Source organism: Lithobates pipiens, unplaced genomic scaffold (assembly GCF_037356315.1).
Source record: "Lithobates pipiens isolate NorthernLeopardFrog02 unplaced genomic scaffold, aLitPip1_a1.2 Scaffold_23, whole genome shotgun sequence".
NCBI lineage: Eukaryota > Metazoa > Chordata > Amphibia > Anura > Ranidae > Lithobates > Lithobates pipiens.
Genome location: NW_027507785.1, coordinates 213,355,662 through 213,372,408, shown reverse-complemented (window position 1 = coordinate 213,372,408; position 16,747 = coordinate 213,355,662). Strand labels below are relative to the sequence as shown.

The window sequence follows — 16,747 nt, the reverse complement described above, 5'->3', positions numbered from 1 at the left end:
GGTTTACCTGGGACCAGGGGCGACCATTCACCAAATTCTGTGGGTCGAGCCACCACTGCAGAGAACGAGATACCTCCTCTGTGATGGGTACTCTGTACTCTAATGTTTCTCTTTTTCCTCCCCATGAGGCAAGTAGGAAAGTCTGAAGCTCCCGAGAATGGAGTTGTGCCCAGGTTACAGCCGGAATGCAGGCCGTCATGAGACCCAGCAGTCTCATTATATATCTCAGAGAGGCTTCTCTTTCGAGAAGGGTGACAACCGCATTCTGGACCTTCGTTACCTTCTCTGTTGGTAGGAATACCTTCGGTGCCTGCGAGTCTAACAGGTAGCCCAGGTATAGTTTGGATTGAGATGGAGTCAGTGAGGACTTCTCCCGGCTGACCATCCAGCCCAAGGTCTCCAGAGTTTCTAATACGATGTCTCTGTCTATTACTGCTTGCCTCTGATCCACACTGTAGATCAGCAAGTCGTCCAGGTAGGGTATTAACCCTATCCCTTGCAGATGTAGATATGCTACTACTTCGGCCATCACCTTTGTGAATACCCTTGGACTTGCCGCCAGCCCAAAGGGAAGAGCTCTGAACTGCCAGTGTTGTACTCTCTGCTGTATGCAAACTGCGAAGCGTAGGTACTTCTGGTGTTCGGGAGCAATAGGTACGTGTAGATAAGCGTCTTTTAGGTCCAGGGTGACCATAAAGACTCCTCTCTGCAGATGTTTTCTTACTGAGTAAATACTCTCCATCCTGAACTTTTTGTGAAGTAAGTAACGGTTGAGTCTTCTCAAATTTATTATCAACCGAAATTTGCCTGAGGGTTTTGGAACCACAAATACGTGTGAGTAAAAACCCTGGGCAAGCTGACTGGTTGGTACTGGAGCAATAACCCCCTGCTCTGCTAGCTCCTTTAGATTTCTCAGTAACCCTTCTGCCTTGGTTGGGTCCCTGGGAGGAAAAGTAACCAGAAACTCCTGTGGGGGATGAGTCTGAAATTCCAGTCTGTACCCCACTTCTAAAAGATTTAAAATGTATGGACTCTGCGTAATCCTTTCCCACTGGGGAAGGAAGTCGCTGAGTCTTGCGCCTACCTTTACGGTGGCGTCATTTGCCTTCTTTCTGAGAGGCTCCAGAACTGGAGAAAAGAATTGCACTTTCTTTTCCTTTTCCCAAGTTCCACTTCTTCCTCTGTTCGGCTTTCCCCTTATGATGGGTCTTTGAGTAGGGGCCTCGAAAATATTTCTTACCCCTTTCCCTCTTGGGTCTTACCGGGAACTTCTGAAGCCCCATACACACTATCAGTTTTTCTGCTGAGTTTTTCCTTCAGATTTACCAAAACCATATAATATGAGGTCAAACCTTAGGAGTTTCCAATTGTATGCAATCAGGCAGGCCCTTGTACTACATGGTTTTGGTAAACCTGATGGAAAAACTCAGCAGAAAAACTGATAGTGTGTATGGGGCATTACCCTTTTCAGTAGATCGGGACAAAACCTGATCTAGGCCTGAGCCAAACAGCAGGGAACCTTCAAAGGGAATGCTGCATAGGCGAGACTTGGAAGTAAAATCTCCATCCCAGGTCTTTACCCATAGGGCCCTCCTGGCGGAGTTCAAAAGTGCTGCTGCCTTAGCTGTGGTCCTAACAGTCTCCACCGCTGCATCTGCCACATATGCTACCGCTCTACTGATTACCTCCAGCGAGTCTACGATTTCTTTAGTCTCCCTACTGCGGGAAACGTGATCCATTAATTTGCCAAGCCAGGTGTCTGCATTCCTGGCTACACAGGCGGAAGCCAGAGCCGGCGCCATTGCTGCCGCATTCGCCTCCCAGGCTCTTTTGAGTAAGGTCTCCGACTTTCTATCCATCTGATCCTGGATATTTCCAGAATGTTCAAAGGATAAATCGGACCTCTTAGATACCTGCGCTAAGGCTGCATCCAAGCGAGGAGCTTTAAAAAATTTCTCCTCCTCCTCATCTTTAAAGGGACACCTTCTTTTCCAAGCTTTCAGTTTGAGAAGCTTGCATTCAGGTTCCTTCCATTCTCTGAGGATTATCTCCTTCAGAGACTGGTGGATGGGAAAGGTTCTAGTCTGCAACCTTCCTAGGCCTCTATATACTCTGTCCTGCGCTGAGACTTGAGCAGAGGGAACCTGGATATCTTCTGAGGTGTAAATGGCTTTTAATAAGCCTTCCATGTCCTCACTCGAGAACAAAAGTCCCCCAAGTTTAGCCTCCCCCTGGCTATCTTGGTCTGAATCTTCCTCTCCAGAACTACAGTCTGGGACCTGACCTTCCTCCACCTCAGATAAAAGGGAGACTTGGCCCTGGGAACTTTCCGCATAAGATGTGGAAAAATTTTCTTCTAACTGAGGAGTCTCTCTCTCTGATGGTCCCTCCTCCAAACCCTTCACTAGGGTAGACTGAAAAGATTGAAGGGTGGCCAACATTTCTGCTTGTAAGGCCCTACATTCCTTCACGACCTGGGCGGTCTCCTTGCCTGCGAGTTTAATGATACATCGATCGCAGAAAGATTTGGTGTGGTCTTGTGCTAACTTAGAATTACAATACCCACAATGCCTGGACTTTGAAGTAGCCTTTCCCTTAGACCTAGCAGCTGACCCCTGGGCAGAGCTTTCGGTCCCTGGGAATAGTCAAAAACAAATAGACAATTAGCTACACATGTCCTAAAGGGGCACAGGAGCTCTACCCCAGAGTACCCTGCCCCTAAAAACAGTTGGATCACTCACCCCCAGTGGCGACCTCAACGGCTGTCTGCTCAGATGGACCTTCCACTTCCATGGCGATTTGCTGCCCTGCAGGATCGCTGGACAAGGTACAATCTTGAGCGTCCCCTTGTTGTCCTATAGGTGCTGCCGACAAAAAATGTTTCACCGGAATAGGAGACTGGGTGCTTCACGCCGCACCCGCTCTGTTTAAATAACGCGCCGATCGGCGTCATCTTTAAGAGGTCCGTCGTCCGGAAATGACGTACGGCCTCTTCCGGTCCTGCGCCCTGAGGCTGGAACGCACGCCGGTGCGTCCAGCCGCCTCAGCGGTTTCCGGAACTCGATACCCGGAAGTGACGCCTTTTGACTTCCGGACATGCGCCGTAGTGCTGGAACACACGCCATCCGCGTTCCGCACTCCGGAAGACAGCAGCTCACCTCACTCCACCAACGAAGCTTGTTCAAGGTAGGAAAAAACAAGGTATGAAAAGGGGAATAGCACTTCTGGGACAACTCCCCTGTCCCGCGAGGCTGTTAACAAGGCTCCCTAAGGAGGCCTTGAGTGAGGATTACCTCCCCCAAGTATTCCCTGGGGGATACAAGGGAGCACCACAGACCCTGTCTGCTAAGTCCCAGGGAGAAAAACCTCACAAGGAAAAAACGGGGTCCCAGACCCTATAACAAAAAGTTAAAAAGGAAACTTGGTTTCGCTGCCATCCTGTGGGAAACACAATCAAGAACTGAGGGTCTGAGGGAGGGGTGGGGACTTTTAAATTTGTTGTTGATTGTGTTTCCTGTCAGGTGGACCAGTCATCTCTCAGGTGTGCCGTCCTGGAAGATGACTGGAGAAAATGTCACTTAATTTCCACATACAAATAGCGATCAGATTGACTTCAGAGTGTGGTTTTTCATGAACCTTCCGCTTCTCCATGGTTTTGATTCTTAAAGATAAAGGATAACAGACATTGCGCAATATTGCTTAAAAAATTTGCTAAATAATAACAAATGCGTACACTCACATGAGCATGGATAAATCAGTAAGGCTCATAGCAAGCTTACTCCCCCTCACTGCACCTCCCGTGTAACAGACCCCCAGGGTGATGTCTCTGGCTTCTACCGACACATTGCGTCACAGGTCACATGACTTTTATAAGGGAATAAAGCCGTGTGATGAGCGTGAAGGGATTTATAGCCACACGTTGTGTATGGGTTGCCATGGTGACATAGGACTCATCGTAACATCATGCCGTTACACATTCAACATCATTCGATACAATTACATCTGTTATATAATAAACAATTCAACAGTACTTTCATTTATCCGCTTGCCGACCGCCTCACGCCAATATACATCGGAAGAAAAGCTCGTACAGGCAAACTGACGTACCTTTATAGGCGGCCTGCACGTGCCCACTGCAAGCTCTGAGTTGGGTCATGGGTCCCGCGGACTCGATGTCTGCGGGGATACCTGCGATCGTCTCACGGAGAGGAAGAATGGGGAGATGCTAAAGTAAACAAGCATCTCCCCATTCTGCCTAGTGACAGTGTCACTGATCTCTGCTCCCTGTGATCAGGAGCAGAGATTAGTGACGTGTCACACGTAGCCACACCACCCAATTAGAATCCCTCCCCAAAGCACACTTAATCCCTACAATGCCTCCTAGTGGTTAACTCCTTCACTGCCAGCGTCAGTTACACAGGAATTTGTATAGCACTGATTGCTGTATAAAAGACAATGGTCCCAAAATAGTGTCAAAAATGTCCGATGTGTCCGCCATAATGTTGCAGTCACGACAAAAATTGCTGATCGCTGCCATTACTAGTAAAAAAAAAAAAAAATCAATAAAAATGCCATAAAACTATTCCCCATTTTGTAAACGCTATAACTTTTGCGCAAACCAAAGGCTTATTGCGATTTTTTTTTTTTTTTACCAAAAATATGTAGAAGAATATTTATTGACCTAAACTGAGGAAAAAAAACGTTTTTTTTTTATATATTTCTGGGGGATATTTATTATAGCAATATGGAAAAAATAATGCGTTTTTTTCAAAATTGTGACTTTTTTTTGTTTATAGCGCAAATAATAAAAAACGCAAATACCAGCAAAAGAAAGCTCTATTTGTGGGGAAAAAAAGGACGTCAATTTTGTTTGGGAGCCATGTCGCACGGCCGCGCAATTGTCAGTTAAAGCGATGCAGTGGCGAATCGCAAAAAGTGCTCTGGTCTTTGGCCAGCAAAATGGTCCAGGGCTTAATTAGTTAAGAAGCATATGTTAAAAAATCCTTTAAAACATTATAGAACTATATATATAAAAAATATTAAATAAAAATTAGAGAACTAGGACCAATTAAAATTTTAAATGGATTAAAATTAACAATTAGCATAAACAAATAATCTCCCTTTCATGATAATCAGTAATAATACACCTAAAAATCTCATATAAAGCAATTTAAATCGAAATTTACTCACGGAGGATTTAATTTATTTTGATGTCATTTCCTTGATTAATCTTTTAATTTAGTCAGTTTTTTAAATCATATTAGCACTTAAAGCGGGAGTAAACCTGCTGACTTTTTTTTTCTGACCTGCAAGGGAAAAGGCATAATGAGCTAGTATGCACCGCATACTAGCTCATTATGAAATACTTACCTTAGAACGAGGCCCCGACATCTCGCCCGATCCACACCGAGGGAGCAGACATGTTCCCTCGGCTTGTCTTCTGAGTATCGCGGCTCCGACGCTGTGAATAGCCGTAATATCGTCACTCCCGCGCATGCGCACGGGAGATTTCTTTCTGGCAGGGTCTGGCGTCTGCCAGACTTTCAGCCGAGAATCCCCGTGCGCATGCGCCGCTGCTGTCAGCAGCGCATTGGGAGGGGATTTTTTTTTAACCTACAGGTAAGCCTTATTATAAGCTTACCTGTAGGTAAAAGTTGTAAAAAAAAAAAAAAAAAAAAAAAAGAAGGACTATACAACCACTTTAAGCTATTTATACTTTGTTTTAAATGCTGACTCAAATTGTCATCCTGTAGGGGCAGTCTTGCATTTGCTAAATAGAATCATGTTTTCATATATTATATCTTCCTCTTTAAAGTTTTTATCTTGCATTCTGGTGTTTACTCTGAAATAAAATTGCTGCATTTATTACAGGCACAATCATTAAAGCAACACTATGGGGGAGATTTACTAAAACTATGAAGCGGATTGGTTACTATGCACAGCTGCACTAGATTCTGTGTGCAAAAGTTTTAGTAAATCTCGCCCTGAGTAATGACACCAAAAGTAATACAAAACCTACTGGATCCCTTTATTCAAAAAAAAGCAACACAGAGCGCCCTCTTGTGGTTTGGGTCTGAATTTTTTTAATTTTTTTTTAATACAAATTTTGAAAGCAAAAGGTCATGCGTTCCTGGTGCAAGGCATGCACACAAACCTTGGTATTTACACTCTCTTGTGATGACCAGTGCTTTGACTTCTTGCCATCTACCCTGTACAAGAGATCACCATTGTTCTGCCATGCCTGTTGCAACCCCGATTGCCTGACTCTGCCTGTATCTCATGCCCTTGTTTCTGACCTTGTGCCTTCCTGTTATTCTCATCTGCTGGCAATTCAACCTTTGCCTGGACTTCAACTTATTCTTGCCTGCCTCCTGGCTCAACCTCCGTAAAAAGATGACAAAAATAAATAACTTCAGAACTTTTTAAATGTGACCTATAAACTGTACAACTCAGTTGAACAAAAAAACTGAAATCCTTTTAGGTGGAGGGAAGTAAAAATAACAAACTAAAATAATAAGGTTGCACAAGTGTGCACACCCTTAACCCTTTGGAGGACCAAGGGACATATTTGTCCCATGTTTTTAATTGTCTGTTCATCTGATTAACCGCTTCCCGACCGCCTCACGCTGATATACGTCGGCAGAAGGGCACGTACCTGTACGCTGCCCTTTAAGAGACTGCGGGGTGCACTCGCGAGAAGCTCCATGAGTCCGGTTGCGGGTCCCGCGGACTCGATCGCCGTGGGGATACCCGCGATCGCCTCACGGGGAGGAAGAACGGGGAGATGCCGATGTAAAGTTCTGCCTAGCAGCAAGAGACACTGATCTCTGCTCCCTGTGATTGGAGCAGAGATCAGTGATTTGTAAAACATAGCCACGCCCCCAGTTAGCAACACGCCCCTAGAACACACTTAACCCCTACACTGCCACCTAGTGGTTAACCCCTTCACTGCCAGTGTCATTTACACAGGAATCAGTGCATTTGTAAAGCACCGATTGCTGTATAAATGACAATGGTCCCAAAAAGTGTCAAAAATATCCGATGTGCCTGCCATAATGTCACAGTCATGATAAAAATTGCTGATCGCCACCATTTAAAAAAAAAAAAAAAAAAAAAAAAAAAAAATTAATAATTAATGAAGATGCAATAAAACTATCCCCTATTTTGTAAACGCTATAACTTTTGTGCAAACCAATCAATAAACGCTTATTGCAATTTTTTTAACCAAAAATATGTAGAAGAATACGTATCGGCCTAAACTGAGGGAAAATTTTTTATTTTTTTTTATAAACATTTTTGGGGGATATTTATTATAACAAAAAGTAAAAAATAATGTGTTTTTTTGAAAATTGTCGCTCTTTTTTTGTTTATAGCACAAAAAATAAAAACCGCAGGGGTGATCAAATACCACCAAAAGAAAGTACTATTTGTGAGGAAAAAAGGACGTCAATTTTGTTTGGGTACAACGTCGCATGACCGCACAATTGTCAGTTAAAGCAACACAGTGCCGAATCGCAAAAAGTGCTCTGGTCAGGAGAGGGGGTAAATTCTTTCAGGGCTGAAGTGGTTAAGAACTTAAAATACTTTTTTTTTAGGTTTGAGTTAAATTATTAGTTCTTAACAATTGGTTGTCATAATTCCTCCCCCAAAAATGACACAAGTGTGGAAGTGGTTTTATTTATTGTTCAAATACATTCTTAAAAAAAGGGAAAAAAAATATTAATTTTATATTGATGACAGTAATCTTATGGTCCTCAAAGCTAATAATTTGTGGAAGCACCTTTTGATTTTATTACAGCACTGTCTTTTTGGGTATGAGTCTATCAGCATGGCACATCTTGACTTGGCAATATTTGCCCACTCTTTTTCAAAAACACTCCAAATCTATCAGATTGCGAGGGCATCTCCTGTACACAGCCCTCTTCAGATCACCCCACAGATTTTCAATCGGATTCAGGTCTGGGCTCTGGCTGGGCCATTCCAAAACTATAATCTTCTTCTGGTGAAGCCATTCCTTTTTTTGGATTTGAATGTATGCTTTGGGTCGTTGTCGTGCTGAAAGATGAAGTTCCTCTTCATGTTCAGCTTTCTAGCAGAAGCCTGGAGGTTTTGTGACAATATTGACTGGTATTTGGAACTGTTCAGGATTCCCTCTACCTTGACTAAGGCTCCTGTTCCAGCTGAAGAAAAACAGCCCCAAAGCACGATGCTGCCACTACCATGCTTCACTGTGGGTATGGTGTTCTCTTGGTGATGTGCAGTTTTTTTTTTTTTTTTAAAAGCCCATGGCGTGCAAAACACACCCAAAAAACTTCCACCCGGTGCATAAAAAAAGTGCACACACATAAAGAGTAAAACACTAAAAAGTGCAGACGGGTGTCTGATGTCCTCCACAAGGAAGGACCATACCCTGATCCCCCGGGGCGTTAGGCTCCAGACAGGGATCTCATCAGACTCATCAGTGGTCTTCCAGCCGAAGCCGGAAGACCTCCTTTCCCCAGGAGGACTGCCGAAACAGAACCTCCTAGGTACTTGGTACTATGGGGCTTCCCTGAAGGTAGGCCCCCCAATGGAGGTTAGACCAAGCCAGAAGGCCTATGTCCGCCCTCCCAAAGACTTTCAGGATAGGTCCGAGGACCGACACCCTACTCATCACACGTGCAGTGACAAACGTGACAAAACACACACAAATAAAATAAATAAATAAAAAAAAGTGAGGAAGGGATAGTGGAGAGGAGAGTGAAAAAGGTGGCTATTGTGCAATACAATGACCAGGCCCTCCAGCCAGGAATCAAAAATTCCTCTGGTCCTAGCCAAAAGGCCGGGCCCTATAGGCAGGTGTGAAAAAGCGCGTTAATGGTGACATGACTTAGGTGCCGAATATCAAAGTGCGTAGCACAGTGAGTATAAGGCACCCCTGGACTGCCACTCCAGGGGCACATCACCATGGGCTTTTCAACAGAAGCATCCCCGACCCTCTAGCCCAGACCACGACAGCCCCCACCCCAGCCAGAAAGGCATGGAGATCCAGGAGCTTGGTGAGACCCTTTGCCATCAGGTCAAACCCTCACTCCCATCTAATTACATTCGGAAGGTACAGGCCGCTCCCCTGCTGGAACAGGAGAACAAACGTTCCCTCCCGAAAAACGGACTGGAGCTAAAGCTGCCACAATCCAAGCCAGAAGGCCAGGGTCCCCTCCCCTGGCGCCGACCAGTGGTTCTCCATCCCCATCAGAAGGCTTCCCTTTCGGCTACGAACCGCTCCGGGTCACCTTTACACCAACCGGCTTTGCATAGCAACCGCCACCCCTGCTCCACCTCGCCGTAGAACAGGGACGGAAGCAAGCGCCACCTATTGGTAACTGATAAGAACAGATACTACACTTGATCTTAGCCAAAAGGCCGAGAAGCGATGCTTGGTGATGTGCAGTGTTGTTTTTGCACCAAACATACCTTTTGTAATTATGGCCAAAAAGTTCAACCTTGGTTTCATCAGACCATAACATTTTCCCCACATGCGTTAGGGAGACTTCAGATGTATTTTTGCAAAGTTTAGCCGGGTATGGATGTTTTTCTTTGTAAGGAAAAGCTTCCGTCTTGCCACTCTACCCCATAGCTCAGACATATGAAGAATATGGGAAACTTGTCACATGTACCACACAGCCAGTACTTGCCAGATATTCCTGCAGCTCCTTTAGGTTGGGTTCACACTATTGTGGATTGGATGGGGGTTTTACCCCCATCTAATTCGCATAGCAGGAGATTGTGATCGGCTCTCTATGGAGCCTGTTCACACATCTCCGCAACGGCTCCCTGTGCGTCTTTTGGTCCATTTTCAGCCAAAAATTCAGGCCACAATCGCACCTGAAATGGTGAATGGAGATGCACCAGACTACTGCTGTGTGCCGCTGCGTTCTCCAGTGTGAACCCAGTCTTAATGTTGCTGTAGGCCTCTTAGTAGTCTCCCTGACCAATTTTCTTCTCGTCTTTTCATCAATTTTGGAGGGACGCCCAGTTCTTGGTGTGCCATATTTTCTCCACTTGATGATGAATGACTTCACTGTGTTCCATTGTAGATCCAATGCCTTGGAAATTCTTTTGTACCCTTCTCATAACTTATACCTTTTAACAATGAGAACCCTCTGATGCTTTGGAAGCTCTGAGACTGACAAAATGTCAGGCAAGACCTACTAGAACAGCTGAACTTTATTTGGGGTTAATCAGAGGAACTTTAAATGATGGCCGGTGTGTACTGACTCCCATTTAACATGAGTTTGAATGTGATTGCTTCTGAGCACAGATACATCCCCAGTTATAAGAGGGGTATGCCCACTTATGCAACCAAATTATTTTAGTTTTTATTTTTATCTTTAAGTTACCTCCCTGACACAAATTTCCCCCAAAGAATAAATAAATAAACACTTTTAAAACAAGTTTACTTGTCCTTCAGGATTTGGGGGGGCTGAACTGTGGTCAATGTGAGTAGAAAATGTCCTGGCATCACTGGGGGTAAACACTGCCCCATCATTTGTTTTAACAGGAGGAACGGTGCCCCATGGCTGGTATCAATGGGAGGTATAGTACACCATCACCATCAACAGTGTCAGTCGGAGGAAGCGTGTCCCATCATTAGTCTTAGCAGGAGGAAAAGTGCCCCATCTATGGTGTCAGAGGGAAGAAGAATGCCCAATTAATGGTGTCAGTAGGAGGAATGATGCCTCATTATTGGTGTCAGCTGGAGGAATAGAGTCCCGTGGGCCAGATAAAGGCAAGCAAAGGGCCCCAATCTGGCTCCTGGGCAGCAGTTTGGAGAACACTGTTATACAGTATGGGGTTGATATACAAAAAATGCAGAGTGTAAAATCTGGTGCAGTTCTGCATAGAAACCAATCAGCTTCCAGGTTTTTCTCGTCAAAGCTTAAAATGATACTAAAGCTAAACACGTTTTTTAACCTTAAAGCGGAGCTCCACCCTAAAGTGGACCTTCCGCTCATCGGAACCCTCCCCCCCTCCGGCGCCACAATTGGCACCTTTCAGGGGGGAGGGGGGGTGCAGGTACCTGTACAGTACAGGTATCTGCACCCACTTCCGGGATAGCTCTCTGCGGAAAAGAGCGTAGATTACGCCCCTTTCCGAAAGTCCCCCGCTGCCTGCTGGGAAACACACAGTTCCCAGAGGCAGCGGGTCCATCCTTATTGCGCAGCGCGACTCACGCATGCGCAGTAGGGAACCGGGAAATGAAGCCAAAAGGCTCCACTTCCTGATTCCCATACCCAAGATGGCGGCGGCAGCACCCGAGAGACGATCGAGAGATCGGCTTAGGGTGCCGACATCGCGGGCGCGCTGGACAGGTAAGTGTCACTATTTTAAAAGTCAGCAGCTGCAGTATTTGTAGCTGCTGGCTTTTAAAAAAAAAAAAAAAAAAAACACGGACTCCCGCTTTAATGCATTCCTTGCATTAAAGTGAATGTAAACCCTCTCCTATACCCAGTGAAGTGAACAGCCTCAGATGATACACAGCAATGAAACAAATCTTCCTACATAAGCTTTGCATATATACCTGCTGTCTTCAGCTTGATATACTGTTTAGAAAGTGCACATCTTGTTAGAGATTTTCACTTCCTCATTCACTAGTAGCAGTGTAGTGTTGGATTACACTGGGAGAAATCTGATTGGAGGAAAGGCTCAAACTCCCCTCCAGATAGTTAGAGACTTTCAGCGCTGTCCTGCGAGTAAAGCAGCTTTCTGCTAATTAATATTTCATTTATAGCTCACTCCCTTACACAAAATTCAGCCTGCTTTTATCATATGTGTCAGAGATTTTGTCAGAAGATATCATGCTGACAACAGAAGAACAGAGTAGGAGAATCCACTGGACACAGTGCTTTGAAGAGATAAGAAAACACTGCAGATATATGTGCCCTTCTCAGATTTCATGAATCGGGTTTACATCCACTTAAAAAAAAAAAAATTCTCAGCTCTCACACACATACATTATATATATATATATATATATATATATATATATATATATATATATATATATATATATATATATATATATATATATGGGAAGGGAGGGGGGACGAGTCATAAGAGGGCCAATGGGAGCTACAGAGCTGGAGGTGTGTTTCTGTGTAAATCCAGGAAGTGAACAGGCAGCAGCTTCAGCTGTCCACAATTAAAATGGATGCAGCCAGACTTAGTAGAGGGAGATTTCTGCAGCATATTTGGCAAGTACAGATTCACAGTATATATAAAATAATATGCAAAGTGGTTGGAGGGAAGCTCCAGAATGGCAAAGATATTTTTATTACAAATTATGTGAGCAGACTGCAGTTTGTCTTTAACCACTTAACGACCAGCACACACCGATGTACGTCCTATTTTTGAAAAGGGATATCTCGGGAACGGCAGCAGCTGCTGCCACAACTGAAATATCTATCTCTTCAGGCGCCGGTAATCTGTACAATAACGGTGGTCTCCGTGGCGGGTTCGCTGTGAGATCACTGCTATATAGCGGCGGGAGAGGTGCCACCCCCCTCCCGCCGCCGCTTACCGGAGCCATCGGTAGCGGCGGAGGTGATCTGGTCCTCTTCCTAGCTGGGTATAGAGACGAGTGAGGCTAAGATGGCCCCCACTCATCTCTTTACCACAGGAGAGCGGAAGCGACGTCAAATTGTCACTTCCTCCCATACCTCTTAAAGGCACATTTATTTAAAGCGGGAGTCCGCCGGGAGTTCTGCCTTTTTTTTTTTTTAAAAGCCAGCAGCTACAAATACTGCAGCTGCTGACTTTTAAAATAGTCACACTTACCTGTCCAGCGCGCCCGCGATGTCACCCAAAGCCGATCTCTCGATCGTCTCTCGGGTGCTGCCGCCACCATCTTGGGTATGGGAATCAGGAAGTGGAGCCTTTCGGCTTCATTTCCCGGTTCCCTACTGCGCATGCGCGAGTCACGCTGCGCAATAAGGATGGTCCCCGCTGTCTCTGGGATCCGTGTGTTTCCCAGCAGGCAGCGGGGGACTTTCGGAAAGGGGCGTAGATTCTGCGGAAAGGGGCGTACCTTCTGCAGAATCTACGCCAGAAGTGGGTGCAGATACCTGTACTGTACAGGTACCTGCACCCCCCTCCCCCCTGAAAGGTGCCAATTGTGGCGCCGGAGGGGGGGAGGGTTCCAATGAGCGGAAGCTCCACTTTAGGGTGGACCTCTGCTTTAATGTCATTTTATTTTCCAAATGATTTTTTTTTTTTATCGCATTTTAGTCCAAATATGAGATCTGAGGACTTTTTGACCCCAGATCTCATATTTAAGAGGACCTGTCATGCTTTTTCTATTACAAGGGATGTACTTAGTGAGTAGCGCCCGCATATGAAAACGGCGGTCAAACCACACATGTGAGGTATCGCCGCGATCGGTAGAGCAAGAGCAATAATTCTATACCTCCTCTAACACAAAAAAATGCAACCTGTAGAATTTTTTAAATGTTGCTTATGGAGATTTTTGAGGCTAAAAGTTTGACGCCATTCCACGAGCAGACACAATTTTGAAGCGTGACATGTTGGGTTTCACTTTACTCGGTGTAACATTATCTTTCACAATATAAAAAAAAAATATATTGAGCTTTGTCTTATTTTTTTTATTCAAAAAAGTGCATTTTTTCCAAAAAAAAAGTGCACTTGTAAGACCACTGTGCAAATACAGTGTGAAAAGTATTGCAATGACCGCCATTTTATTCTCCAGGGTGTTAGAAAAAAAAACAATATACAATGTTTTGGGGTTCGAACTAATTTTCTAGCAAAAAAAAACTATTTTAAACATGTAAACACCAAGTCTGAAAAAGAGGCCTGGTCCTTAAGTGGTTAAAAGGCTAAACCTTTTTCTGACACTTGTAACTTACAAATTAAAATCAGTATTTTTTGTTAGAAAATTACTTAGAACCCCCAAACATAAATATATATATATATTTATTATGTTCTAAGTAATTTTCTAGTAAAAAATACTGATTTTAATTTGTATGGAGCAAGTGTCAGAAATATATATGTTTTTTTATTTTTTTTTATTTTTTTTAGCAGAGACCCTTGAGAATAAAATGGCAGTTGTTTGCATCATTTTGTGTCACGCTGTATTTGCACAGCGGTCTTTCAAATGCAATTTATTTGGGAAAAAATACACTTTAATGAATTTTAAAAAACGAAACCTTAAAGTTAGCCCAATTTTTTTGTATATCGTGAAAGATTATGTTACTCCGCGAGAATCATGATCTTTTTTCTAAGCAAAAAAATAGTGATTCTCATTTTGGCCAGAATCGTTCAGCTCTAATAATTGAACAAGCTGAAGTTAGATGCCGATTGGCTCCCATGCACAGATGCACCAGATTTTGCGCTCTCCTGTTGTAGTAAATCAATCCCTTATATGTTTAACCACTTCCAGGCCAAGGATGTCATATGACATCTGACTTTCAGAGGCAATATCTGAATGATGCCTGCAGCTACAGGCATCATTCAGATATCCTAATTTTCAGCCGGCGATTCTATGCACCATAAGGAACAACCATAGTGGCAGTTCCACCACTTGATCGTTCTTACAGGCGATGGGAGGGAACCTGCCTCTCTCCTGTCGCCATCCGGTGCTTCTCTGGGCTCTCCCGTGCCATCGGGGACCCGGAAAAAAAAATTTCTGCTGGATGACGACCATAGAGATTTCCGAGGCCCGGGTGATCTCTATGACCGTCGGAGGCCCGGGCGCGATGTTATGATGTCACATCCGGGCTGTGGTTGTAAATGATCGTGGCTGGTAAGCATGAGATTGTGGATTTTTTTTTTCCGATCTCACGCTTTCCAGCCTGGAGGAGAGATGTGGGGTCTTATTGACCCTGCAGCTCTCCATAAAGAGGACCTGACATGAACCATTCCTTGTAATAGGATCAAAAAACAAAAATGTAAAAGAAAGTGTAAAAAAAAAATAAAAAAAAATGACCAGTTACACTTACCGGTAACGTCTTTTCTAGGAAATCTTCCAGGACGGCACACCTGAGAGATGACTGGTCCACCTGACAGGAAACACAATCAACAACAAATTTAAAAGTCCCCACCCCTCCCTCAGACCCTCAGTTATGGTAAAGAAAATCCCACACCAGTGTCAGAGGGAACATTCTGTGAGGAATTAATATACCACACCAATAAAACAAGGGTAGGGAGTAGGCCTGCCGTCCTGGAAGATTTCCTAGAAAAGACGTTACCGGTAAGTGTAACTGGTCATTTTCTCCAGTCATCTTCCAGGACGGCACACCTGAGAGGATAAGCAAGAAGTTCAGGCCTACCTTTAGGGCGGGACAACCGCTTGTAGGACCTTCCTGCCAAATGCCAAATCCTGAGGGGACAACAGCTCCCCTCTGTAGTGCCTCAGAAAGGTTCTATGGCTCGTCCATGTTGCTGCTTTGCAGATCTGGTCGATTGAGGCGCCTGCCCTTTCTGCCCAGGAGGTCGCTAGGGATCTGGCTGAATGCGCCTTAAGGCGGGTTGGTACTGGTTTACCTGCCTGTCTATAAGCGATGGATATGGTTTGTCTAACCCATCTAGCTATCGTAGACTTAGATGCTTGTAGACCCTTTTTCTTCCCTGAGAAAGTGACCAATAAATGACTGGATCTCCTAAAGTCTCTCACCCTTTCTAAATAGACTAGGAGACAACGCCTGACATCTAAGAAATGAAATCTTTCCTCTTCCTTATTCTTAGGATTCTGGCAAAAGGACGGGAGAATAATCTCCTGTGTTCTGTGAAATAATGAAGCTACCTTTGGCAAATAAAGAGGTTCCTGAGTGAGGATTTCCCCTGCGCTCTACGATGCGCAAAAACGGCTCTTTAATCGACAGAGCCTGTATATCACTCACCCTCCTGGCCGTAGTGATAGCCAGGAGGAAGGCCAACTTAAATGATAAAAATTTTAACCGAAATTTGAGCCACCGGCTCAAAAGGCCCCCTTGTTAGGGCATCTAATACCAGGGACAGATCCCATGGAGGACAACTGACCGACCTAACTGGAACTACCCTTTCCCTGGCCGACAAAAATCTTTTTATTAGCGGCTCCTGTCCTAGCTTCCTATCAAAAAACACGGACAGGGCTGCCACCTGGACCTTTAGGGTGCTAACTGCCAAACCCTGGTCCACCCCCTCCTGAAGAAAGTCTAGGATGGTGGGTATCATCTGGAGAGCCCCCTCCTTAGACTGTAGCCAGTGGGAGAAGACTTTCCAGACCTTTGCATAAATTTTTCTGGTGACGCCTTTCCTACTGAGGAGAAGAGTATCTATCACTTTTTCCGAACAGCCCCTGTCTCGGAGTATTTCCCTTTCAATAGCCACGCTGTCAGAGAGAGACGACCCGGGTCGGGGTGAAAGATTGGACCCTGACTGTGTAGGTCTCGTTGCACCGGCAGACGCAGCGGGGGAGCTATCGCGAGACTCTGAATGGTGGGAAACCAAACTCTCTTGGGCCACCAGGGTGCTATCAGTATCAGGTCTGACCCTGAGTAGGTTAATTTCTGTAGGACTCTGGGAAGGAGCACCAATGGGGGAAAGGCATAAGCCAGCCTGAAATCCCACACTTGTACAAGAGCGTCTATCCCTTCTGCTTCTTGATCCTTGTAAAGGGAGAAAAACCTGAGAACCTTCGCATTCTCCCGGGAAGCGAACAAATCTATTTCTGGCTTGCCAAAATGTCTGCACACCAGGAAGAAGATTTCTTTGC

The 16,747-nt window shown here is 44.8% G+C and overlaps 1 protein-coding gene and 1 pseudogene across 8 annotated transcripts in view; both read right to left on the bottom strand.

Annotated features, from left to right (window-relative positions):
- The window catches only part of EXTL2 (exostosin like glycosyltransferase 2), a 46,136-nt gene that overhangs the window by 21,505 nt on the left and 7,884 nt on the right, over positions 1-16,747 (bottom strand). The gene's annotated exons all lie outside the window — the stretch shown is intronic.
- Positions 9,330-9,414, bottom strand: LOC143928533 (U2 spliceosomal RNA; annotated as a pseudogene).